Below are 25,347 nucleotides of genomic sequence, written 5' to 3' on the forward strand. Positions count from 1 at the left end.
TGGGCTCACTCGATGACGCAGATATGAAATATTTAAAATTTTTACAAGTAGCTGAGTAGGTTTGCAGCCGAAAGGATTGCGCAACCTCCTCACCCCCACCCTCCCATTCCTTGGCACTTTCACCCTTCTCCCTGCGACTTTGTTCAGGCTCTTGAGTGGTGTAGCAAGAGCAGTTTAGAACAATGTGCTTGCTCCCTTCTTCTCAACACGACTCTCCACAAGACTATTCCTATTCCCAGGAGACCCACGACAAGGCCAAACTCTTACCTTTCAAGGTTTCTTCACCTTAACCCCATTTTTTGTTCTCACTTTCTCCTCTACCCAAACAGGCCTAGATGCCACTCTGCCTCCAATAAATATACTCTTCTCTCTATTTCGTAGTCCTGTGTGAAACTTGACCTCTGAACAATGAATGAAACTAACACCAGTCTTAAATGTAACGGTGACCATTGGGCTCCGGTGTACGTATCAGATTTAGTTAATTTTCGTTGATTTTTTCGAGGATGTAGGTGCACATTTTACACTCGATTGCTCTCCGTGCATATGGCGCCAATCTTCGGTCGCCCTGTCCTCGATCGTATTACTTAGATTGTAGGTTCTAGCTCGTGGGGTACCTTTGATACTGCGTGGTGAGCTGTCGTGCTTCCCCGTTAGTTTCCTTTGGGACACAGAAGTCGCAGACTCACGGGGAAGTGGCTATTATATTAGGCCATTAGGTGCCGCTCGGGCGGAAAAACTGCCCGCATATCTTGACAGGCTAACACCTCTTGACACAACACCACCACCAACCTACCGACATACGAGGACGGGAGAAGGGGTGGACCTGCTAGCTTCAGTTGTTTGACAGGTCGACTTAGTGCGGGTCTTAGTGCAGGCGCAACGTGTGGTCCCGCCGGCGAGTAATCGGCCCACAGGTCAGCGAACTTGGCACGTGGCCAGCAAAAGTTTGGACCCTTTGTGGCCAGCAGGCGCCACTGCCTCCTTGCCGCGTGTCCTCGCCTCGTAAAGTTTCTCGCTTTTATCGATCTGTTTCCTTTACTTCCGGTGACTGCGTTCCATTACCTGAATTGTATTCCTAGCGAGTCATTCGCACCGGTGCGCTGGCGCCCCGACTTTGTAAAACAACTTTGAAGACATCCTAAGAGAACGGACGAAAGAATGAGTCTTCTGGTCTCTCTGGCGGTACTCTTAGGTTAAAAAAAAAGCCCGTCAATCCACCCAGTGAAGACGGTTGGAAAGCGAAGCTATAAACGACACCCACAACGATTACCCATGCAACGTCACTTGTATTCACACACGTGACTCTACAAAGAGCGAAACCAGAGGCAAGTGAAATGCACTTAACCACACCTTTTATTACTTCGAACATATTCTTTGCTAAGGTTAAGTCAACGCATGATTCATGAATGGTGGTTGGTTGAGTTGTATTTGTGAAGCACATGAGCGGAAACTCATAAAATCAAAGGAAGCTCAAACCCGGTGTTAGCCGATCTTATTTCTCCTTCGTCTTCGCCGCAGCCGACGGAGGCGACGAGATCGGTGGCAGAGATGGAGAAGTGACACGCCATCCGTTGGTGTGAGCTCCCATTAATTTCAAAACTTCTAGCGCACGCACAAGGCCCGCACGCGGCCGCTACACGTGCCGTGGGCGGAGCGCACAGCAGCGCGAGAGGTCGCATGACGCTATCATGTAGCATTCAGCGAGAACGCAGGAGATAAACCCGCAGGTGTGCTCGATGAGTTCACCGTCTGTCTCCTCCGTGTCTACGTGGGCTCGTAGCTCAATCGGTAAGACAACAGGATCTCGCTCCGTTTCTCTATTCGTTCCAGGTTCGATTCCTGGCGGTGCCAGTAACTTCTTTTATTTGTTGGCGAGGGTTTTGTGTTGACACCACCGGTCGCGACAGTACCCTTAGGGGGTAGAGGTAGAAAGCTTCGCCTTGAAAAGGAAGAGCCGCAAACACGATGTAGTAGTAAAGAAGTATTTTATAAATGCCGCGCTTTCGCCTTCATACAACGCAAGCATATTTAAGTGGCAGGGAAGTTTTTTTTCTGGGTGTTTTACTTCTTGGGTCACGAATTATGCGCCGCTCCCAATGCGAATTTAGCAACTGCTACAGCCACCAGACGCCGTCGACCCCGGCTGTTTCGCTCGAAGTGCTGGTTATAGCTCTCGCAATAAAGCAGGGCCAACATGCAAGGACACAAACGGAGCCATCGGGATCAGTTAGTTGTTCTGTGGTGGTGCATACAAAACGAAGCGACTCAGAGCAAACCCGGTGCAGGGGTGAGCAAGCGAGAGGGGAGCAGTGTGCGCCCAGAAGGAACTAACGTTTCGTTCCGAACTTTACCCCTGCCTCCTCTTTGTCTGGGTGCTTGATTTTCCTCCTCTGGATGATAGAAGGGTAGAGGATAGTAGGCAAAACTAGAGCGAGGGATCAGGCGTCGCGGAGGGCGTACGAAGGGAACGGGAACGTGATGTAAAGGCGCGCGGTGAGCTTGCATGTTGCGAAAGATAAACCGAGGCGACGAAGCAGAGTGCATGGAAAGAGAGATAGAGGGTGAACGCACGTGTGTGTACAATGGGATGCGAGGCTTCTTGCAGTGACTGATCAATACTACGTAGCTTAGGAAGCACTGATGACGAAAAATCTCCTCCTAGCCATTCCTCCTCTTTCACTGCGAGGCCCTGCTCTCTGCTATGGTCCCGTTGTAGTTTATCGCCATTTTTGTATAAGTTCCTGCGCTCTGTAATACGCCTGCTGCAACTCCGTTCTCACTGATACCACTGCCCATCCTTGGGCTCTTCTTTTCTTCGTTCCGGTCGATGGCCGATTCCGATTGACTAACTCATCGTGTAGTATGCGCGAACGGGCTGACGTCGTAACCACAGCAGCAAGGAAGAAGGGGCCATTAAAAGCGATTTTAATTTTGTTCAAATGCACGTACGGAGACGAAAGACAAACAAAAAAGGCAAGCTAGTGGACAAACGGAACAAGAGAGTCCATGTCACCTTACCCCGCTGTCTTGCTTACCCACTTTCCGGACGAAAGGTTGATCCGTTCTGTCTGCTTTTCGAGCTTCCCTCATCACCTCCCCCCCCCCATTCATCTTTTAATGCAACTATTTCTCTTTGGAGTTCTTCGCGCCTTTTTCTACCAGACACCCCACGTCGAGCTCTCTTCAATTCTCTCCCATGAAATCTCACCCACAACATTATTGCCCGACCTTTTTACGAGATGTTTACGCCTGCTGGTAGACTTTCACTTATTATTCCTTTAATAAATAAGAATATCAGGACCTTATCACGGTGTACGGGGTTTACACATGCCTCCAGTGAAAAGCTACAAAACCCTAAAGCCTGAATAGCAAACAAAATAACTGTGGTTGATTCCTCTGTCATAGGAATCAGTAAAACACGAAAGTGAAATGCGCAGCTAAATCTGCAGCTGAGCATGGTTTGCGGGTCCGCGGTTGTCTTGTGGGTGTGCTTGGCGAGCGACATCCTGCTGGCGGGTCGCTTCGGCAAAGCTGTACTGGCGTCAATTCCGTGACAGATACGACTTCAGTGAAATCTTGGGATATAGCAGCATAAAACGCTTTCATGTTAAAATATAAGACCCGAAAACGAACAACCCTAAGCATAACGTACTCGTTAGTACTAAAGGTTGCTTCCCCGCAAGAAGCCTCTTTGTGCAGGGGTGCGCCCTTTACCGTCCTCTTGGTTCGTTCTGCTGGCGTCACTTCTGTGACGGGTATGACGTCAGCGAAACCTTCGTGTACCCCGAAATAAAACACTTTTGTGTTAAAAACATCCTGATCGGTGTCCTAGTGTACCATTTCGAGCTTCCACATGGACACTTTTGAACCGGATGACCGGATTGTGGCGAACGTAGCAATTTAGATCATATGCTCTGGCGGTGTCCCTCACTTCGGCGCCCTCAACTCATAATCGAGGAAGAGTGGCGCTCCGACCTGGAGAGCCCGATCTACTACACCAGCTAAAGGCCGTCCAGAGGGCCACGACGCAGCGGTGAGGTTCGGCCTCCCAGTCGCCACGTGGGAGTGGCCCGCCACGCGCTGCCGCCCGGAACGGCGGCGGTGCTCCTCAGGGCTTTCCATAAAGTTCATTGTCCGTCCGTCCGTCTGTCCGTCTGTCTGTCTGTCTGTCTGTCTGTCCGTCTGTCTGATGATTTCGATACTCCGTAATGCGAAATTTCAGTTTACCTCCACCGGTTACCTCGCTTATTGTTCAGAAAGAACTGGCTGAGGACTCAACTCCCTTGTGATTATATAGGCAGATGGTTTATGTTAGAAATATTTCGCTGTGGGTGGTGTGGATGTCGCGGACAGTCTGTCTCGTGCGGAACTTTTCCCATGAGCCGCCGCAAACGGAGCGAGCGGAGCGTGGTGCGATGGCCACGCTAGTCGGGACAGTCGCGGGAGGCAGCGAGTGGGCGCGGTCCCTAGCAGCGCCGCAGACAAACCTCCTCGCATGCAGCCCTTTGTTTCCATGTATGGTATCGGTACGGTATCGTATCAGACATATTAGTAGAAATTAAGAAGAAATGGACGTGGGTAGGGCATGTAATGCGAGGCAAGATAACCGTTGGTCATTAAGGGTAACAGAGTGGATCCCTAGAGAAGGCAAGCGTTGCAGGGGGCGGCAGAAAGTTAGATTTGCAGATGAGATCAAGAAGTTTGCGGGGATAAATTGGTCACAGTTGGCACAGGACCGGGGTAATTGGAGAATAATGGGAGAGGCCTTTGCCCTGCAGTGGGCGTAGGTAGGCTGGTGATGATGATGATGATGATGATGCTGATGATGATGATGATAATGTTATCGGTGGACGTGCTCACCGCTTGCCTTGTGATCGCGTCATCGGCGAATGCACGACGGCGCGCGCTACTCTGGCGCCACCTCGTAGTGGGTTGCCGCCGCGGAGCATGTCTAGCTCGGCCCTCGCAGCATTCCGCTTTCCTCCTCCCACTTCCGCCATACTCGCCTCATCCGCTTTTCTACTCGCTCTATCTTCGGTGTCCTCCTCGTGCTCTTAATTACATCGAGGGCGGCGGCGAGGGACGCCGCGAAACTGCAGGAGCAGCCGCATAAGAGCTGCACTCTAAAAATAACCGTGTTAAAATTTTGGAACAAGAACAGTGGCTGAGCACGTAACTCAAAGTGCAGCGTGACTGTAAATGCATTTTTGCAATGCTTAAAGCTGTGCTTCTAAAACGATCGCAGCTACACTTACGATGAACAAAAAAATAGGGAAGTACGAACTAGATCGCAGTGCGTAACGCAAACTTGGATGCTTTATTCTAAGCAGGATTATTGGGTCATCTTTCGGCGAGGCACTTAGGTAAGCGCATTGCCGTCTTGGGCGCTAGGACGGCATTGAGCGAATATCGTTTTAAAGCGTGGAGTAAGGTTAGGGCTTTCTTATTTGTTTCCTTTATCATCGACACACTCATTTGATAATGCATATTTTCAAGTCTGAACCGTATTGTACCCTGCCGTTCTAACGTACTGTAACTAAGCTAGGTACCCGCCTGATAAAATGAGGACGTAATATTCCCACTGGCTATGACATGGAATAAAACCACACGTTAAACAAATAACAAATATCTTCCAGAACTATATATATGCAGTAGAGAACCTAATAAAAGCTCTTCCCAAAAAACTTGAACACTTTGCTTACCCTGTACTTGATCTTGCAAGATGGTCTGATATAATGCTCAATCAATGACGGTGAGAGTGAACGCAAGTGAAGTTGTAAGCTGCAAATGCAAAACGTGTGTTGACAAACCATGAGTGGTTTGTCAACGTATGCGAAAAAGAAATACGACGCAACAAACACACTCGCAAATATAGCTGAGTAAAATTCTGAATACGGCAATTTTATACCAGTTATGAGTCCAAAAACGTGAAAGTTTTCTTTGACTTGTCAAGAAAGTGTGGTCCATTTTGTTTGTGAAAAGGCAAACAGAAGGTTCGGGGGGGGGGGGGGGGGGGGAGATGATTTCAGGCGGTATTTTTAATATTTCTGACGCTTGCTGTAAAACAGTTTCAGGCAGCCGGCTGACTGCCTCGGCAGCTCTTTTACCATTTATCTGCAGTAATCGTTACACCGATTCGAGTGCTGGAATCGGGCCTTCAGGAATGCAAACTAAACGAAGCAGGTAAGTGTGAAATGCAAGCCCTTCAGTAATCCTGGCCTCCGGGAAGTTTACTTCCCTAAAATATTCAACATGTTCGGAGGAAGCTCCCAATACTTTCGTTGGACGCAAACGAATCTTCATTTATGCGTGTTAAACTCTGAATCATGTCTTTGTGTCTTTATGTCTTCGTTCGATTAAATTCTATTCAAAATTATTTTTTTAAAATAAACGTGAGAGGGTTCATTGGTTTATAGCTAATTGTGAACAGTGGAATATGATTATGATTCCTTAATGAGACAACAATTGGGAACAAGGAACCGATATTTGAAAACTGAAATGGGAATTATTTTATTACAGTTGTTAACTTAAGTAGAACAGAAGTGCCCAAAGTGGGAATCTATCTAATCATGTCGAAATACGGGCAAGCCAAGAAGCGCTGCCCAAAAACTTTAGTTTGAAGCTACAACGCTTGGCACTAGTTGTATGGGCGATATTTAACTAGTATTCATATGACGCAGGAGAGAAATTTCTCGCGAGGTCTGAAATTAGACTTCATGCATGTGAGTAGAACAGGTGGTTACCAGTTGGGAAGAACTCTTATTATAGGAAAGCTTAGCCGTGTTCCAGTCTGCTTGCTTACGTAATTCACGCCGCAAGACGAGTAAACGAAAAAGTAGAAAGTCACGGGCACACCTACTTTTCTCCTGCAAAGCATGTCAGCAGAGTTCAGTTGCTCCAGAAATTTTCGGCAACGAATACAAAGTGCGGAGCTGTTCCGAAGCGTCGAAGAAAGCAGCGCGGTCATTTTGTGCGGTAGATGGCGAGAGTGTGGGGACAGGCGGAGCAAAAGAGATTTATTTAACGCGAATAAATGTGATACACGTTCAACCTGCGTGTATTCCAAAAAGGCTTCGCAGAAAGAGGGCAAATCTGTCTACAAACACAGCATAAATAGCCACATTTTGCTATTGGGGGCCGTTACTTTTTTCCAATTCCCAATTCATGAGTGGAAAAGATTTATGTAACCGCTGAAAAGAAGCGCAGACTGGGGACACATAGGATCGACCTAGGCTTTACGAAACTATGGAAGGAAACGGAAGACGAATGACCGAATTTAAGGGATACGTCCCCCTCTTCACCCTCAATTTTAGACATGGATTGCTTTTATAAGTACTTAAATTGATTTCTAAATGTATGTGCGGACGTGCGTGCACGCTTCGTGTGTGGAAAATTTTACCGCTCCTTTGAAAAATGAAGCACACCTATCGGGATTGCGTGCCACCGCTGTAATAGGAACCACTCGCCCCAAATCTTTACAAGTAACGTCGGTGTTTTATCCGCAGGCGTTTCATCACAATGGATACTAGGAGACAGAAGAATACGTCGTCAGTATTTTTGAAATATTCTTAAAATAAATCCAGAAACAGCAAAAATACTCTCCTTTTCCATATAAAACTGCAGGTAGGCCTGGTGCAATGTCCCAACTCGCGCCACTCTTCCATGCATGTGTAGCCAGACACATTATTTTCTGGAGAGAGAGAGAGAGAATTAACTTTTATTTGCACCCTTCTAAAATGGCGAGAGAGAGGGCATTAGCCTAAACTTCCGTTCACCCCCTAACCGTCGGCCGGAATCCCTTGGGAATCGGCGACGGTCAGGGCCAGACTGATGACTTTGCGTTGCTCTTCTGCTTTATGGTTGAGTAATAAGAACTCCCAGGATTCCACATTTCTGTTTGGTTCGTTATAGAAAGGGCATGTCCAGACCATGTGGACTAGGTCCACAATGCTATTGCAGTGAGTGCACTTAGGAGTAAAGACTTCCGGATGCCATTTGCTGTATAGTTGAGGGTTCGGAAACACCCCGAACATCCCGGCCCTTTCAGTTTACGTTCCGTCTCTCTTTTCCTTTCAAACGTATTTTCTCAGCAATTGGCCAACGGCCAGCCCTTTTCAGACAGATATGTTGGCAAATTCTCAAGTGTTCCGCCTCATCTCGTATCAAAAAATCAAACAGCTCCGCAGCGACAAGTGGCCCACAAGCACGTGCGTGATTCTACGAGAACGAAGATTAAGGCTGCACGCGTCGAGCCATACATGCTTACGAATGACGGCTAGGTTTCTCGCTTTCTCGCTTGGTGGGTTGCTCAGTCGGATTGTTGATTCATTATAGAAGGTTTAGGCATCGCACGCCCTTCTCAAGAAACAAGTGAAGATATATTCTAACAGCAGAGCTGTTTTAGCTTGAGCTTGGTGCGGTGGCATTCGCAAAAAAAAGTACCAAGAAAAAATACCGAGCGCACGTAAGCGTCCCGGCGTCGTCCGGCGTCGTCCCCCTCGACCTTCAAGAACACTCTGCTGAGCGTTCATGGTGCCATCTCTCGCGTGCTCTTCTCCTCGTCAATTCACGTGCGTTCGCGCCGGAAGCGGAGGCAACAGACGCCAAGCGGTGCTACAGACGCCGATTTCGCGGAGTCCGTTGCCGCAGGTTCTAGCGCGCGCTAACGCGGTCCACTTTGGGAGAGACGGGAAAGCCTGCGGCCAAAACGATCCGGGCCTGCCAGTCGTGGAGAACTTCCAGCGGCAAGTTCGGAAACCCATTTAAGGTGCAATAGACGGGTCTCCGACGAAGAAAGAAGGGCCACCAGCTTTGCTGTTTCTCCAGCCTCGCACCACTAATGTGAGCTGCTATAACTGCTATAGAGCGAAAGCTTGAATAAAAGTAGTATTAGGAGTCCCGTTCCCCGTTTTCCGCCCCATTTTTTTGCACTAATTTAGTTTAGAGTCCTCTCGGATGTATTATGTCTTTCGTAGGTTTTTTTCGTGTGGAATTGATTGTATCCCTGGCCCATCAGAACAGCATCGAGCTCAAATCGTCGCGAAGTGAGCGCCGGATCGGTGCACTGCCGCTTCCGCAAAGCCATAAGACATAACTTGTATAACATGCGGCTTTGTAAGAAGATGCAAGTTCTTCGTGTACTTGGGCTCCCAAGATAATTTTATTGCCAGAGTAGTTTTCGGACACGGCTAACTAAGACATTTAGTCTATGGTATAAAAAGCATGATTACATCAGAAAGAAAATTACAGATCGGTGCAAAAATAAAAAAAAAGAGAAAAGAAAACACCAGAACGCTGGCGCAACTACCTCTTGGTGTCCGCAATCCATGAGTGCACATCTGAGACATGGTCCCCGAGGCTGTTTGACATTTTCTATGTATGCTTAAGAAACGAATTCACCCCCCCCCCCCCAACGTTTCTTTCATCACCTCAACCTGTGTTTTTTTCGGGATCTTCGTGCCAACTATTCTTGCCAGTATTTTTTCTTCGAATTCCCGGCATTTTTTTTCAGTGCTAGCACGTGGGCTTTGAACAACACCGTCCTCGCCCTGTCCTGTCTCTGACATTTGCGCCTTCAGCGTTATGCAGATCAGTATTGCGCCTCGCCATGTGCCCCGAGCAACGTCTTGCTTCCTAATGCCACAGTGGACATCTAGTGTGTAGGAAGGAAGGAAGGAATGCGTTTTTTCGTCCATCGGGATCAGGTGTTGGGGGTGGAGGAGGCCCACAGGGCCGCCGCGACTGCCAGGGCCCGGGAGGTGGTCAGGACTTGGCCTGACTCCCCCGGGTCACGCAACATTTGCTCCCAGTGGTGAGGGGAGGGAACGGGGGGGGGGGGGGGGGGGTATGGGTCTGCGGGGCATTCGCAGAGGGAATGGTAGTGAGTGTCGAGTGCCCCGCAGGATGGACAGGTAGGGTCAGTAAAGAGGTGTGGATGACTGTGTATTAATTGTGTTCTGTGTGGGAAGGTGTGTGTTTGTAGGATGCGCGCACACTACTCAATCATAAACGGGCACTCCAGACCACTAGCAAGTTTTCTTCATTCAAAAGTCCCACGTCCCCGCGGTTGCCTAAGCATTCATTCCGCGATAAAACAGGGTTAATTGCTGATAATTAATCCCACTACCTCATTATTTCCCTCACACCGATCCGTTGACTCAAGCAACTGGCTGCTCTTCGCGTCAACACAAAACGGAAGCAAGTGAGGCAGCGGTGTAATAGGTGAATAGCGGTTACCATATACATGAGTACTATATACGTATCAAATGGGTTTGTCATTTCGAATGGCATCATCTGTGCTCGCCCGCTATACCGTGTGTTTTGCTGCTACAGCCTCCTCCGCCGGTTCTGTTATAAGATCTGACGTTTTGTTGACCGAGATCCTAAAATCGCCTTTAGATCCCTTGAAGGTCGACTGCAGAGCACATCAAACGGATCGCTCGTGTTCGCAAGCTTCGCCACGCATCGCTGGCACTATCTCACAGCATCGCACCTTGCACGCAGTGTATATACGTCGTTGACATTTCCTAGCTCTGGCGAAACGAAGCATTATTTGGAGGAACAAGGTAAACAATACGCACGTTCGGTCCGAGCTCTTGTGATTCACGATCGAGTCTCTCAGAAATAATTGTTTAGAATGGCTGAAAGTTTATAATATAACAAATTATTTTTATTTTGCCCACATTCAGAAATACAAGTTCAGAAGCCTCTTATATCTATTGGTCAAGTAAAACGCGATATTCTTTATTTGCGTGCCAATGAAGCATCCTTGTTTGATTGAAAGCAACGTCTATTACTTAAAACCTAAAATTCAAAGCGCAGTGAAGAGGGACGACAAAAGAAAGGTGACGGCAGGACGGGTTTCCACCACTAACGTGCGAAGTCTATGAAAAAAAAAAGAACTTGAGTGAAGAAGAATTCGGGGCAAAAAATTGGCTTACTTTCAAGCAAATTGTTATAGGTTAAATGCATTTGGGAAGCGTCTGCTCCTGTCTCTTTTGTGAAAAGAGATTGCGATTGCAACGGAACGCCCGTATATATGTATCTTCAATAACAGATACAGTATACGGCACTGCAAAGCATACGTAGATAAATGAAAAGATAGTACTTTTCCAAACCGGTGTGCCTACATTATCCCAAGCTCAATTTTGTAGGTTTTTTTGCTTACCAGTAGCTTTTAAAAAGGCTGTGGTAATCCTTTTTATTGTAAGCCCAAATGTCTAGTTAAACGGCTCAAGCCACATTTTTTTTTGCGAGCAGCTAAAGGGGCCTTCTTCGCGTTGACAATGACCCGCAGTTTCTCCATTCTGTGTAAATTATCTCAAATTATCTCTGCAAATTATCTCTGCAAATTATCTCAATTATCCCAGACAGCAAATTATCTCAAACGTAATGTTTGGAATGTGTGATCATTAAGCTGATTACTGTGCCGCGATTGATTTGTTGAGGAATCTCCAGGTCCCCCAAGCCGGGAGTGAAGGCCGTAATTATGTACCTGGTGCAACATTTAGTTTAAACTGTGGTGGAGCAAAGATCGAACATTATTCAGTTATTCAACAGGGGTACAAAGACATTTCTGACATAATTTATACGCTGATTGATCCCCTCCCTTCATTTTCTTTGTCTGCACAACAGTTTCGGGCAGTTGTCAGTGCTGCTAAATGAAATCGAAATTGGGTGCACTTGGGATAACGAAAAGCTGTCGCCCGCTCGTTCTTTCTTTTCTATGCCTGGAAGGCGTCTATGTTGCAGCGCAAGTATGTCTAACAGGCGAAGCACGCTATACAGGGTAATAACTGATTGTGGATTGGGTTGCAAAACGTTTGTTGAGCGTAGGAGGAGAAACATTTTATTTGAAAGATAAGTGAGGCCTCGTGGAAACGGCGGCTTGCTCCGTGCTAAGACTTTCAGGAAATCGTGTACGTAGCGCATCAGAGGGTAGGTGAAAGGGTGGGAAGCAGGCAACAATCATGGCCGCATTGCGCGTGTAAAAAATGTGTTTCACATCGGCCTTGATGTCTTAGGGATCTGTTGACTTTTTCAACCGAAAGTAGTGCTGCGAACATTAATCACAGAGGACTTAAAACACGGGTATAAGATGCGGAAAGAAAAGAACACGGCGGATAAGAGTGAGAAAATGTAGCTAAAGGGGTCATAATATTTGCGTGAATAATTTAACGGCATATTCCGACTCAATCCTGCTTTCCTAACTGGAGAAGCACGGACTTACTTTCATATTACTGTGTTTCGGTGTAAAACTGAACTTAATGCAACGATCGGGTTATTTCGTGATCCCTTGCGATATTCTTGTAATATTTCAAGCGGTTGATCTATTCACTTTGGATCCCAATGTGATTGTTGACTGGCTTGCAAAGCCGCATTTCGTCGTAACCGTCAGCACCTGTTCCGGTTGGACTACTACATTGAGTTCGGAGGTATCACATGTAACGGCACCAGATGTAGAGCGTGCCCCAGAAAAATGAAATACACATCTAAAATACACCATAGATGAAAATATTTTACACACATTAGGTACTAAAACGTGCCCGTATTTTGTCATTTCCGATATCTTTAAAATAATTCTATAGAGCGTAAAACGTAAATTATGCCAAAGCCCTAATTTATTTGTATACCCAGGTTATTTTACTAGGGTATAAGGTCGGAAACGGACTTACGGGATTTACGGCTAGAACTAAGTTGGCCACCACGCTAATTTCACCTTCTTACCAATCAGTCTCTCCGCTTCGACAAAATAGTTCACTTCCATGTAAAAAGCGTCCAGTAAATTAGAAGTCCGAGTGAGTTTTAAGTGCTAGAACGTCACTAAGGCAGTAAGATATAATGTTTTTTTAATATGAAGCCAACATATACCCCCCATATTGCTGCTCGTTTTTACTCGTCAAGCACTTTAAACGAATACCGAAGGAATTGGTAAATTGCCAATTCAATTTAGGCAAGTAGCAGTTTTTTTAAAACGCAATTTACCTACCTTCTACGAAAAATATCGTTCAAAGCGTCGTTTTCGTGCAGCATCTTGCACTTGCGTTGTGGTGACGTCCATGGCGACGACGCATCCGCAAGAACATAGGGGAGCATACGTTTCCTCAACAAAACAATATTTGGTAGTACCCATGAAGGTGGTTAACTCTTAAAGCTAATAAGGCAGTAGTAGATTTAAATAACTCAGCAAACCATGTGGTGTATCGGTTATGGTTATGTGGGTGGCCACGAAGATGCCGCAGTTGCTTACCGTTCTCAGTTGACAAAGGATAATCTGCCGACTCTCATTTAGAGTAAGTGAGTGATTGCGGGAGTTCAATGATAATTGAACCAATTAGATTTCATGCTTTCCTCCACCCCTGTGTTGGCACACTTTAGGAAATCTACGCAGCCATTCAACAGCGAGCCTCGATCTTGTGTCAAACTTGGCTCCCAGTGCGGTTGACACCGGGCGCTGGTCGTCAAGGCTGCAATGGTACGCGGGAGGCCCAGCGGGAGGCGGACTCACCGATGCATATGAATACGGGCTCCCCCGCGTACTGCTCCCTGGCAGTCGGGTGGAAGTAAGGGCACTGCTCCTCGACGCGGTGGCAGAACTGGCGACACGGCCTGAGCGGCGACGGTGGCGGAGGCTCCTGCGACGCGAGGTCCGTTGCTGGGCCCACCTGCGGCCCCACCGTTAACGCTGCCGCCGCCGACGACGACGTCACCGCTCCGGTCGTTGCCGCCGCTGCCACTGATGCTGGTGGCCCATGGCCGCCGGTCTTCCGGCGCCCCACAGAGGCCGCCGCGGGACCGTACACGGGCACCAGCATGGCGCAAGTCCATTCGCGGTACACCACCTGCGCCAACCAGGGACAAGGAGCGGGACACCCGTGAGCGGATTGTCCAGAATCTACTTGGCGAAAGTGCTAACAACTGTGTGTTACAACACTACTACGATACACCGGGTGAGCGTGACCATGAAAGTAACGGTATATATCGCACTCTTGGGCACACAAAAGCTTCATTTCTCTCGACACTATTGCGCAAACACTTCAAAGGTTTGACATTTTATGTACCACACCCGGGGACGTCCAGCAGGGGAGGGCTACGGATTGGTTTACACCGGCAGTGGATCCTTAACGTGAGTATATATCTCAAGACGCGGGCGGTTTTATTTTTTGCTTCCAACAGAAAAACTGCCGCTGGGGCAGAGGTCGAAACCTCGTCTTCGTGCTCAGCAGCACAACCCCTTAGCAACTGAGTCGTCCAAGCGTGTAGGGGCGAACGGTCCGGGTTCGAGGTTAGCAGTGCCGGATGCATCACTGAAGTGCATACAATATTTTTTTTTTTGCACAAAGCGCTTTATTGGAGATCTGAGGCATGAATACCCAACGTGTTTAGGTATCCAACCAAAGGTAGACGGCATGCTCCGGATGGGAGGAAACGGGGGACGATCGCGCTTCGTTTTAGATGCGACGGCATCTGATTCACTCGCCTTGTCCCTCCATACGGGTTGTCGTTGTCCGTCCGTACCCCTCCCCCATTCTCCTCGCCGCGCGAGCTGCGCTCTCCGCCGCTCACCCACTCTCCTCTCCGATAGCGAACACTCTCTCGCGAGGGGTATTGGATTGGATTGGATTCGATTGGCTTGGCTTGGATTTGAATTGGATTGAATTAAAGTGGATTGTGTTGGATTGTGTTGCGTTATAGCCACGCCACGTTGCGTCATAGCCGCAGCAGGGGGTTCACGGCACGTTTCACGCGATGGGAGAATCAACCTAACGGAAACAACAACGGAACCCCCTATGCGTCGCATCTACACAGTGGTTCCCGCGAGGGGAGGTGGGAGTATTTTTTTTCTTATTACGCGTTACCAAGCGTACAAGCGCGAGGCGTAAACGAGTGTCCCGGTGTTTTTTAAGTGCAGGGCTCGCCTTGTCGTCTTAGGTCACTGTAAGGCTCGATGTCAAGTGACTGCCGTAATCAGGCGGCGCAGCGAGAAAACGGACCCAAGTAGAGCCCGGCGTACCCGTCGTAGGGCGTCCCGCAGAGGCTTTGAAAACCAAGCGGTTTAAATGATTATGACCATTAGAAACTCGAGAACCGCTGGCGCATCTCATTATTAGTGAAAGAAGATTTAGCTCAAAAAGTCGAGGACGGCGAACGGACAGGACGGCCCCACAAGCTTTTTTTTTGGCTTGGGCTGGCCCGCACATGTATCCAGTGCCTTGAGAAAATGAAACATATTATTGTTATTATTATTATTATTATTATTATTATTATTATTATTATTGTTATTATTATTCTAAAGCGCATGAAACCGTCATTGTCGTGCGGAGCTGACGGAATACCTCCAGCTATTCTCAAAACATACGGCAGCATTTTTGTACCTGTTTTGACGGTGATATTTAACCAGTGTCTAAAAACAAACGTGTTTCCTCTCGCGTGGAAAATTTCTCGAGTGCGTCCTATTTTCAAGTCAGGCTCCAAATCGGATGCAACAAACTACAGAGCAATTTCTCTCCTTTGTGCTTGTTCCAAGCTGTTTGAGACAGCGCTGTACAAATTACTGTCAAGTTCTGTACAGAATCTTCTTGTAAGTAAACAGCACGGCTTTATATCAGGAAGGTCGACAACGACTAATCTCTCCTGCTTCATGGAGCAGGCCTCGGCAGCCATTTCTGAGAGGGGCCAGCTCGACGTTGTCTACTGTGATCTGAGCAAAGCATTTGACGTTGTTTGCCACACGCTGTTACTTAAAAAGCTTTTACAGGTAGGAATTGATACACCACTCGTGGCATTGTTGGGTAGTTATCTAGATAACCGGTTCAGTTTCGTTAGCGTTAACGGGCAGACGTCTGCTCTGTACAGATCAACAAGCGGTGTGCCTCAAGGCTCCGTGTTGGGGCCTCTCTTGTTCTCCATTTTTGTTAATGATGTGTCAGCCGCAATTAAGATGTCTTCTTTCCTTCTTTACGCTGACGACATTAAAATATTCAGACGGATTGAGTCCATTAATGACTGCATTGCCCTGGAGCAAGATATATCCTCATTTTCCAAGTGGTGCTCAGACAATAGATTAAATCTTAACTCTACAAAAACAAAGGTCATGTCTTATAGCAGGAAAACGAACCGCACTTTATTTTGCTACAGTATTAACGGCGGTTACTTGTCTAGAGTTGAAGAGATCAGAGACCTCGGCGTGCTTTTCGACAGTGCCTTAACTTTCTCACCTCATGTCACTCAACTTACTAGGCGGGCGCTACGCTCTCTTGGGGCTGTTTGCAGGTTTTCTCGAGAATTCCGGTTTCCTTCTTCATTCCTAAAACTATTCAGAACGCTTTGTATTCCGCAACTAGAATATGCTTCTGTCGTTTGGAATGGAACCTGTAGTTCCAACTGTCAACGTATAGAGCGTGTACAAACCAAATTTTCATCAATATTTAGGCATCGTTTTCCTTCGGAGCCTATCCCTATAACGGTTTCTCTAAGTTCCCGGCGGACCCACTCAGACCTTCTTTTCATGTACAAATTGCTTCATGGTATTATTTTATGCCCGGAACTACTTGAATCAATCAGTTTTCGCGTTCCACAAAAAGCTACAAGGCTCGCCCACCCTTTTAAAGCAGCTGGAGCTCTCAGCACACGTTCTCCTCTTCAAAGGATGCAGCATCTGCATAATGTTCACTCCGAGAAGCTCGATATCTTTCAGCGTCCTCTTCGGGAGTTTTTGGCCGGGTTGTCAGCTCTGACACACTAGGTTCATCTTGGCAGTGCTCTTTTTCTTCACTTGTCGTCCTGACGTGTGCATTGACTTCACCGAGCTTGTTCTTGTTCCTGTTATTCGTGTATTGTGATGATACTGCGACTGTAATTATCGTAGAATTTTTCTTTTTCTGCCGCTTTTATCATTAAAAGTTGCTATATTCACTTCATGCGTCCATTTGAAACTGAAAATGTACGCTTCCCGAATCTTGTAAAAACTTTCTTCTTTTCACTCACCCTTCCGTATAGTTACGCTTATTGTAAGATGTCTTCTTGCAATTGACCAGACATTACAGTTTCTATTGATTGTGTAATGTTTCCTAAAATTACACTATGGTATTTTTATTCTTCTTTGAAGTTGTAGTTTCTTCATATTTTTTGCTCGCTCACTGTTTTTTTGCCAGCTGTTGATGCATTTCATTGCTGTCTTATACCTTTTCTGTGCGCCAGCATGACTTGATTGTGTAAAGTCGGTTGGATTGCACTATTTTATTACTAATCTTCTTTGCCGTTTTTTGTAAGTCTTTCTGTCTTTTTTTTTTTTGCTCACTGAGTGTTTATTAGCAAATTGTTGATGTACTACAGTGCTGCATTTTCCCCTCTGAGTGCTCCAGCACGAAGGCCTCCGCTGTTCCTGGGCACTATAATAAACATTGATTGATTGATTATTATTATTATTATTATTATTCTAGGTCTCCTGTTTCTTTTCTTTTCTTTTTTTTGCTGTTTTGCTTTCTGAGATTACTGTAACTATCTTTACTTTATTGTTTCTTTCATGCATACGGTTTTGTGTGTTGTGTTGTCTTGATTTTAGTTCGTTTTTATGTATGTTTTGTATATGATGTACCAGTACCAAGACCCTAGGGTTGTTCCTGGGCACCGAAAATAAAGGTTGATTGATTGATTGATTGATTATTATTATTATTATTATTATTATTATTATTATTATTAGTCTAAGGCGAAAGCTTTCTTTGTTGACCGATGGCGTTCTTTAAAGAGACTAACCCGCCGCGGTGGCTCAGTGGCTAAGGCGTTGCGCTGCTGAGCCCGAAGTCGCGGGTTCGATTCCCGGCCGCGGCGGCCGCTTTTCTGATGGAGGCGAAAAGCAAAAACGCCCGTGTGTACGAGATTTCGGCGCACGTTCAAGATCCCCAGGTGTTCGAAATTAATCCGGAGCCCTCCACTACGGCGCGCCTCATCGCCTGCGTTGCGTCGGCGCGTTAAACCCTACAATCAATCTTTAGAGAGACTAATGAATTTTCCCATAGACCGGTTCGTTGACCGAAAAGCTCTGTCAACACCTGTAGACACACGGCGCATGCGTGAAACCGGACTTCAGTTGCGTCAAAACGGTTACTCGAAAGTCGCGAACCAATAACTGTTTTTGATAACACAACACACGCACCGATCATAAAAAAGGAGTACAATAGTATACCTTCATCTCCTAAACCGCGTATCGCTATGCATTTAAATAGTTCGTAGATGCGTTTATTTAGTGCGCGAAAAATCGTCACATGGGTTTGTTTTTTGCCGACGATTCGGGTTTTGAAGGACATAACGATCGATTCCGCGCACTTTCGCTGAAGTTTGGAGGCACCTTTAGCTGTCGCGCTTCTCTCAAGTTTCTTTAGGAACAGATTGTAAAGTTTTCATTTATTCTTCTCCGCAGCGTTTCTTCCCCACAGCGACTTTCTTCAGGGCCATGACTTTCCCCAACGATTCTAGCGTACGCAGGCTTTAATGTGGCCATTTCCTACAGACTTTTTCCTTTCAAAGCACTTTAGGATGAAGGCTGGGAGTTGAAAAAATAAGGATAACTCCGGGACGTCTGAATAACCTGAAAACCACTTAAAGAGAGTTCTCACGAGTTAACAGGCTCACACCGATGCTAAGAAAGTTAGCAACCCTGCCTGGTTCGACGCCCTGCCTCTACACCGCGGGACGACGCGTCGCGAGCGTGCGCTGCTGCCGGCAGACGGGGCTCGGGACGAAGACGACGGCGGCGGGCGGACGGGAGCGCACGTGTCGGCGCGGACTCCATCGATTCCGACGCCCCCACTCCATCTCCGGCGGCGCGCGCTCAACGAGCCCACGGTCGCCGGGGGCGGCCGTTCGGGGGCGCCGCCGGTCTCTTCTCTCGAGAGGGTGCACGCCCCTTCCTCCCCTGCAGCAATTCCCTTATCTGCACCGAGGCCCCTTATCGCCGGATGTGTTCTCACCTGCCTCCTCGCGGCGCTCTAAGTGAATTGCGGATTGAGCCCCCCGGCAGCTGTCGTCGACCAGAGAGAGAGGCCCTTTTACGTGCCCCGACGGCATGTACCCCGCTCTCGCTTATCCCGTCCCTCCCAGAGGGAACAACTATACATAACGGAAGCCGCCGGAAAGAAATTGGAATCAGGGGAAAGAACCCCGCACTCCCCAAGGATCAGACACAAACAGGCCCACCTGTCGGATCATCGGCTCCCTTCCCCCCCTTTTACCGCTAACCCTAACGTTCGGCGCCGCTTTACTGAGGCGGTGTCGTTTGCGTCTCAAGCGATTGAAGCTTTTGCCTCTTCTTCCGCCATTTTAGCGGTGTGTTTTTACATGCTTTCACTTCGTATGCGCGCGCGAAGAATTCAACCTGTGCCATCAGCACTAACAAGTAATTGCCCCATATCCGTGACCAACACGAATTACCGGGAAAAAAACGAGAAGAAATTATTGTCCCCAGGCATTGCACAAAGCAGATGTTTTTTTTCTTTCGTTATATCCAAAAAGCCGTATTGAAAATTTTATGCGCACCGAAAAACAACGTTTAAAACACAAGCAGTGTAACATTTGCTCAATGCGTGTCGTAGAACCCGTCTCCTTTTTTTATTTTTCCTTTTGCGTGATGTTTTGATCGCCGCGGGAAATGTAATCAGGTTATTCCAGTAATTCTCTGACAGTATAATTCCCATTGGCTGTGTGGTTGAAGCGCCACTGAAATATTGCTTACAATATATACTTACTTATGCGATACATCAGCACGTATCAGCAAGATGATGGGTGCAACGTTAAGGGACAAGAAGAGCGCGGAGTGGATCAGGGAACAAACGCGTGTTAAGGATATATTAGTAGAAATTAAGGCGAGGAAATGGGTGTGGGCAGGGCATGTAATAAGAAGGCAAGCTAACCGTTGGTCATTATGGGTAACAGAGTGGATCCCTAGAGAAGGCAAACGTGACAGGGGGAGGCAGAAAGTTAGGTAAACAGATGAGATCAAGAAGTTTGCAGGGATAAATTGGTCGCAGTTTGTACAGGACCGGGATAATTGGAGATTAATGGGAGAGGCCTTTGCCCTGCAGTGGTTGTAGATAGGCTGGTGATGATTACATCAGCACCACTTAAGTGTACGGACGATTTCTCCGTGTACTCGTGAATGCTGAAGAACTGCGACGTATGTTTTGTCAAAGGAGCGACTGCTTCTGCAATGAGAGGTTGCTGCGACTTGTCAATGATGTGTTGATTCTTCAATATTTTATTTACCCAACCGTGCGCTATGGCTAACGTGCAAACCTGCCTACTCGTACGCATTTCACCTTGCTGTTTTCCATACACTGGAGTGCAAACCATGGCAGGAAGAACGGGCTCGTGAAGCGTTCTTGTATTAAATCTACCCGTGAAGTGCGCGTTCGCAAGTTTGAATTCCGGGAACTTTAATTTTTATTTCATTCAATGAACGCCATACACTCTAAAGTCTGCCCCACGCAGAACTGTACACGCTGGCGCTTATTAAACTGACGCATCACGCCGATTTGCCGTTACCAAACTCTTAAGCAGGGTTACGCAATCGGCGTGGCCGAATAAAGGTTAATGAAGAGTTAGATGACGAGAGCCGCTGTTATCATTATAAACGTACCTAGTGACCGCTGACATTTGGGGAAAACGGGATCCTTTATTGCCGTAACGCCCATACCTTGTGCAGAATCATTATTTTGACGTCATTCCCTGTCGTCGGAAGCGCCAGAATGCCTGCTTTCTGAGCCGCGTGTTTTAAACGCAGTCGTTACGATGCCGGAGCCTCCACGCGTCTTTGATAACGAGCTGTGAAAGAAGTGTGTAGACCATAGAGTTTCTTACAATGTACATTAGAGAGGAATCTGGCGCTAGTGTCTATGCGACTCACATCAACGCCGTCTGTGTAGTCATGGACCGCCATTACATCATGCGCTCACCTTAGTTTCTTCATTGGCTTCGATTGAAACGCTTTAGTGGCCGTATATTCGAACACTGTGCCCCAAAAAACGCGAAGAATGACGTGTTATTCTAGAAGTGGAAAATAAAACTGGCTGTTTTATACCAAGAAAAAAAGAAGTAATGGGCATGTTTGCAGGAACGGTTGTGTCTCCTATTCTGCAGACCAAGCTGGTAGTTAACAAAATGTAAAAATTTGTGAGAAAACTCATTAGGCACTTTTATTTTAATAATTTTACCATTACTTCAGATAATAAGTTCTTTGAATAGTTCGGATAGCGTTTTGAGCGTGCGTATGAAAACGTCGTGTCCTGGTGAACCGGTGCACCGACCGTCAGCTAGTTTAACAAAACTTGTTGCGGAGCGAGTTGGTTCATACTTGAAGAAAAAAGAAAACGTGGCGTTAAGCAGTCGTGGACAATGACAACATAGGACGGATACAGGCGAAGCTGAAGAGAAGCTCCGAAAATAAGCCGCGTCGACAATCTTTAAACTTGCTGCAAAGCCAGCTTTCTTGTAAGTGCTTTGTGCATCTAAGTCTACCGTAGGTATCTTGAGTAAATACTGAAATTACCCGCTAGGGCGACTCTATGATCACATCGAGTTTCTGCTACGTGTTGGTTTCGTGCACTCCTTTGTCTGCGCCCAGCTCCACTTGTCATCCTTCTTTACCAAGTGGAAGGGCGCTGGATTTTTTTTATTGTTTTATTTACGTGGCGTTTCCATAACTGGCGTATTCGGTTTGATACAAAATAGGTCATGACACAAGCACGCAATGAATAACTTCCTTGTAGTTGGTTGACTCGTTTGTGCAGGCAACGTATACTACGTATATACAGGGTGTTGCGACGATAATTGGAACACTTCAAAAAATTTTCCTGAGCGAACCGCCGCTCTGTTCGCGCTCAAACTTCACCCGAAGGTCGCATTTCGTGGTCTATGTTGTTTGATACCGGGAACAATGACGGTACTTACCTGTTTATACCGAAACTAAATAAAAACGATTTTCGCCTATGGGAAAATGGCGGCTGATTTGGACGTGCGAGCCCGAAAACCGGGTTTTCTGATCGTCTGCTAGCTCATTCCTAGGTGCATTTTCTGATCGTCTGCTGCACCATTTGGCTCCTTCCTACCGTGAATCCCAAACGTGCGTTTCGCTCTGCATACCCTAGGTGGTTCCGTCGTTCCAACATCAACTTGCGCTGGCTCGCACTTCCAAATCAGCCATCATTCTCCCATAGGCGAAAAGAGTTTTTATTTTCTGAATACACAGCTAAGTACCATTGTTGTTTCCGGTATCAAACAAAATAGACCACAAAATGCGACCTTCGTGGCAAGTGTGAGCGCGAACAGAGTGGCGGTTCGCTCAGGAACAAAATTTTAAAGTGTTCCAATTATCGCCGCAACACCCTGTACAACGTATACAACGTATATACTAGGCAAGCGTGTAAGAATGCATAGCAGTTAATGTATGCTATGGGAAAAAACATGCTTGCGCCAGCACTTAAAATCAGGAAAGATGGACGTTCCTCCGAGAATACCAGGATTCTTTGGAGACAACTTCGGGGCATCAATCATCTCCTTGAGTTGATTTCGCGTCAGTGAAAACACGGAAAGTCTGCGGGCATAGCGTCGTAGTTGCTTGAATACTGCAGAGTGTTCCCGGAATACTTCGGCTACAGTTGGGCGCTACGGGCAGCCATCGCCATAATGATCGGTGACGAAGCAGGCGGTTTCAATATAGCACCACATAGCTAAGCTGGGTAGCGTCGTCATTGTGCTTGGCTTTCTGTATATGGGAGGATACTGACCGCATCTTATGGTGCTGCTCACGATTCGCCACTGAACGTGCAACAGCGTGGAAAGCCCTCGCGGAAGTTCAAGGAGGAGTGGGACTCGACCTTGGACAGTTCCTTCTGCATTGGCGCAATCATGAGAGGACGACGTTTTAGGGACAAAACTTTGTTGTCTTTCCTGACGCCCCAGGTATGGATGAGGTCCTGTGAAATCCACGGCATGTATACTGCCCTATTGCATCCTTTACATGTGTATGCATCTCGGTGCCTATCTAGGTTTCGGGTTACAAGATCATGGTTTGTACGGCGAGCGCGTTTGGTCTATCATCTTCTTTGTCTTATATATTGCGATGTATACCCATACACTCCAAGCCTAATCCAGTGGGTCTCTCGAACAATAAAAGCACGCGGCTACCTGGAATAAGGAGGCCACCCATCTGCTCTAAATTTAAAGTAAAATAAGCATTTATTACTCCTCCTGCTGTTCCTCCTGCTCCTCTTCCTTTTCGTCCTCTCATTTCCCTTTTTTCACCTTGTCCTGTCGTTAGTCCTGTCGTTAGTGCGGCTGTCGTTAGTGCGCCTGTCGTTAGGTCCTGTCGTTAGTGCAGCTGACTTGTTAAGTTTTTAAAGCTTTCACTATGTGCAAGGGTAAAAATGCACCGTTTAATTGAAAACGAGAGGTTCTTAGAAAATTGTTTGATGGATACATATTGTTGTTCTACTTCGTGCAGGTGGGCTTTCGAATATCTCGAAAAGTCAGCTATGAAATGCTGGTTTCTGCCTCAAGGGCACAGCATAGAAAATTGGATAAACTGTCACCATGTTTCATGCAACACGAAAAATATTCTTCTGTGTTTGTCTCGTGAGCAACGCATTCATTTTGAAAATATGCGAGCCAAACAGACGCAGTTTTGGCTTCGCAGTTACGTTTTTTTTTTCTATCTGGTTCTGGGTACAGAGGGCCGTATTTGTTTACAGCACACGCTGTTTACCCGCAGATATAAAAACGACCGGGTTTTGCGTTGCGCAATGACCGCCATGGCTGATAAACCCTCGAATGAACCAACGAATGTCGACAGCCAACCGCCTTTGCTTGTAAACGTATAAAATGTTGCTTCAACATCACTTCTGCAACGGTAGCCGATGGAGCACGCTACTTCAACGATGTTTAGAACAACTGATCTACTTTTCAAATTTTCTTGCTGCTGCAATAACGCATCCTAAGCTTCTCTTTGACGAAGACCAAGTGAGCAGCGAAAAAGCCGCGCCGCTCGACAGCACCGACATAGATTGTTAGAACCATTCAATTGAAGACTGTCAAGACCACGAAACATTCGGCTACTGCGTTTCTTCGGGTTTTCCAAACGCCGCGAGCTTCACATTCTGCGTTTGCAAAAAGAGGACGTCCCCTGTCAAGTTTTATTCGAGATTGCCTTTCATTTTTTTTCGAAATAAGCACGTGGCATCAAGATGATGTAAGCGCCGAAGTAACATGATCGCTATTGCGGCAAGAGGGAATCTTATTCCAACCGGTCGAGTTCCCTCCGTGAGAAAGATACAAGCATAAAACAGTTGCACCATGTCAGCGCAAGTCGGGGTAAGGCAGACGCAGACAAATGAAACCCCCTCCCCTCCCCCCTCCCCCCCCCCCCCCTTCCCTTGGTCCATCATTCTGAATTGCGCTAAGTATACAGACGAATGGACGCTAACAGGACTGGGACGAGGCGCAAACTTGCAACTGTTTATTAAAAAGACGTCAGAAACGGGCCACACCTAAATATACACACAAGAGCGACACTCTGCGCTTGCGCAGTAACACCGATAAAACCTAAAACCAAAACATGAAGGTGCAGAAACAGATCGGCTCAGACGACCACGAAACACAAGAACACTTGAAGGAAAATGTAGGAGTGTCTGCTTACATTACGTTATCTTTCTTATCAAGGTGGCTCTCTCTGAATGAATTGTCGTTCCTCACCAGTAAGCAGGATTGACGGAGTGCTGACGCGCCCTTCCTCTTCTGCGATTATGTGGTATGCTTCAGTGAACTCGCGCGTTATCCTGTCGTTAGCGCGTGCCAGAATGTGCGTGTCCTTAAACTGCGGTGTGCACTCGCGCCGCCAGTTTCTGTCGACAGTTTCTGTCGTCTTTTTAAATAAACAGTTGCAAGTTTGCGCCTCGACCCAGTCCTGTTAGCGTCCTATTCGTCTGCAGTATACATGTATACTTAGCGCAATTCAGTATGAAGCCACACCAACTAGCCCCATTCTACGTCCTTTTCCCTTGGTCGCCCGGCGCCGCGAACTACACGGCGTTACCAGCACACTAACATCGTTACGTAATCGATAACCTGGTGCCTGATCTCCGGCACTCATTTATGTAACATCAAAAAGGTGCGTCTTGTGCAACGGCGACAGCTGCGTGCTCCGTTGGCTGGCGTCTCCTCAAACACGCCAATTTAAAATGCACCATTTCTGGCCGGTGGTACAAGTGTCTGAACTTATAGGCTTGAAACGAACGCAAACCTAGTTACATTTTGCAATAGGCATGTAAGAAAGCCGTGTGAGCCGATTACGAAGCGTGC

At 47.0% G+C, this 25,347-nt stretch overlaps 1 pseudogene across 1 annotated transcript in view; it reads right to left on the minus strand.

Annotated features, from left to right (window-relative positions):
• Positions 1 to 25,347, minus strand: part of LOC144169095 (uncharacterized) — a 192,508-nt pseudogene that overhangs the window by 65,484 nt on the left and 101,677 nt on the right. Inside the window, exon 2 of the transcript XR_013322361.1 lies at positions 13,508 to 13,841. The product of XR_013322361.1 is annotated as an uncharacterized LOC144169095 (transcript). The remainder of the gene's footprint in view (positions 1 to 13,507; positions 13,842 to 25,347) is intronic.

Source organism: Haemaphysalis longicornis, unplaced genomic scaffold, assembly GCF_048455015.1.
Source record: "Haemaphysalis longicornis isolate Haplotype H1 unplaced genomic scaffold, Haemaphysalis longicornis Haplotype H1 scaffold_2, whole genome shotgun sequence".
NCBI lineage: Eukaryota > Metazoa > Arthropoda > Arachnida > Ixodida > Ixodidae > Haemaphysalis > Haemaphysalis longicornis.